Source organism: Nerophis lumbriciformis, linkage group LG36 (assembly GCF_033978685.3).
Source record: "Nerophis lumbriciformis linkage group LG36, RoL_Nlum_v2.1, whole genome shotgun sequence".
Taxonomy (NCBI): Eukaryota; Metazoa; Chordata; class Actinopteri; order Syngnathiformes; family Syngnathidae; genus Nerophis; species Nerophis lumbriciformis.
In genome coordinates, this window is record NC_084583.2 from 12,124,889 (window position 1) to 12,127,500 (window position 2,612).

Here is a 2,612-nt window from a genome sequence, read left to right on the forward strand (position 1 = left end):
TTCAACATTAAGAGCACTCTCTGATATTGATCGATTGATTGATTGAGTCAGAAATTGAATAATTTCATTGGTGTTCTCCAAATTTTACAGACAATGCGCCATAAAGACAATGTGAAAAGTAAAGTAGGAACCATTCATTCTAAATCAAATATTTTCATAGCGACAGCATAAAAACAATGTTTAAAATCTTCTAAATAAGTGTTTCAATATTAAGAGCGCTCTCTGATATTGATCGATTGAGTCAAAAATGTAATAATTTCATTGGTGTTCTCCAAATTTTACAGACAATGCGCCATAAAAACAATGTGAAAAGTAAAGTAGGAACCATTCATTCTAAATCAAATATTTTCATAGCGACAGCATAAAAACAATGTTTAAAATCTTCTAAATAAGTGTTTCAACATTAAGAGTGCTCTCTGATATTGATCGATTGATTGATTGAGTCAGAAATTGAATCATTTCATTGGTGTTCTCAACATTTTACAGACAATGCGCCAAAAAGACAATGTGAAAGTAAAGTAGGAACCATTCATTCTAAATCAAAAATGTTCATAGATAAAGCATAAAAACAATGTTTAAAAATCTTCTAAATAAGTTTTTTCAACATTAAGAGCGCTCTCTGATATTGATCGATTGATTGATTGAGTCAGAAATTGAATAATGTCATTGGTGTTCTCCAAATTTTACAGACAATGCGCCATAAAGACAATGTGAAAAGTAAAGTAGGAACCATTCATTCTAAATCAAATATTTTCATAGCGACAGCATAAAAACAATGTTTAAAATCTTCTAAATAAGTTTTCAACATTAAGAGAGCTCTCTGATATTGATCGAATGATTGATTGAGTCAGAAATGGAATAATTTCATTGGTGTTCTCCAAATTTTACAGACAATGCGCCATAAAGACAATGTGAAAAGTAAAGTAGGAACCATTCATTGTAAATCAAATATTTTCATAGCGACAGCATAAAAACAATGTTTAAAATCTTCTAAATTAGTTTTTCAACATTAAGAGCGCTTTCTGATATTGATTGATTGAGTCAGAAATTGAATAATTTCATTGGTGTTCTCCAAATTTTACAGACAATGCGCCATAAAGACAATGTGAAAAGTAAAGTAGGAACCATTCATTCTAAATCAAATATTTTCATAGCGACAGCATAAAAACAATGTTTAAAATCTTCTAAATAAGTTTTCAACATTAAGAGAGCTCTCTGATATTGATCGAATGATTGATTGAGTCAGAAATGGAATAATTTCATTGGTGTTCTCCAAATTTTACAGACAATGCGCCATAAAGACAATGTGAAAAGTAAAGTAGGAACCATTCATTGTAAATCAAATATTTTCATAGCGACAGCATAAAAACAATGTTTAAAATCTTCTAAATTAGTTTTTCAACATTAAGAGCGCTTTCTGATATTGATTGATTGAGTCAGAAATTGAATAATTTCATTGGTGTTCTCCAAATTTTACAGACAATGCGCCATAAAGACAATGTGAAAAGTAAAGTAGGAACCATTCATTCTAAATCAAATATTTTCATAGCTAGAGCATTCAAAAAATGTTCAAAATCTTCTAAACAAGTTTTTCAACATAAAGAGAACTCTCTGACATTGATTGATTGACACTTGTATGAGTAGATTGCACAGTACAGTACATATTCCATACAATTGACTACTAAATGGTAACACCCCAATAAGTTTTTCAACTTGTTTAAGTCCACGTTAATCAATTCACGGTAGTGAATATGAAGTATCTACCTCTTTTAATCCAGTATACAGGGCATCCGGAAAGTATTCACAAGGCTTCACCTATTCCACATTTTGTTTTGTTACAGCCTTATCCCAAAATGGAATAAATACATTTTTGTTCTCAAAATTCTACAGACAATACCTCATAATGAAAATGTAAAAAAATATTTATATATATATATTTTTTAAGGTTTGCAAATGTATTCAAAATTAAAATAAAAACATGTACATACGTATTTCATACTTGCCAACCCTCCCGAATTTTCCGGGAGACTCCCGAATTTCAGTGCCTCTCCCGAAAATCTCCCGGGACAACCATTCTCCCGAATTTCTCCCGATTTCCAGCCGGACTTAAGGCACGCCCCCTCCAGGTCCGTGCGGACCTGAGTGAGGATTGCCTGTCGTCACGTCCGCTCTTTACTTCATACTTCAGAACCGACTCCCACACTTGCCGTCAGAGTGCGCAATACAACGTAAACCGTTGTCCCAGCTGGGTAATCCAATCACCTGCCAGCTGTGCTTCGAGGCCGGTCCATACACAGCCCATTCCTGCAGGAGGCGTGCTGACCACGCCTCCCTCCACAATGTGATTTTAATATTTTCTTAAATTTGCAAAATTAAAAAAAATTAAATTAAATCACATTGTCATTTTGGGGTATTGTCTGTAAAATTTTAAGGACAAAAAATTAATTTATTCAATTTTGGGATAAGGCTGTAACAAAACAAAATGGGGAAAAAGTGAAGGGCTGTGAATACTGGATTAAAAGAGGTAAATACTTCATATCAGAGAGATCTCATAATGTTGAAAAATGTATTTAGAAGGTTTTAAACAATATTTTATGATTGAGCTATGAAAA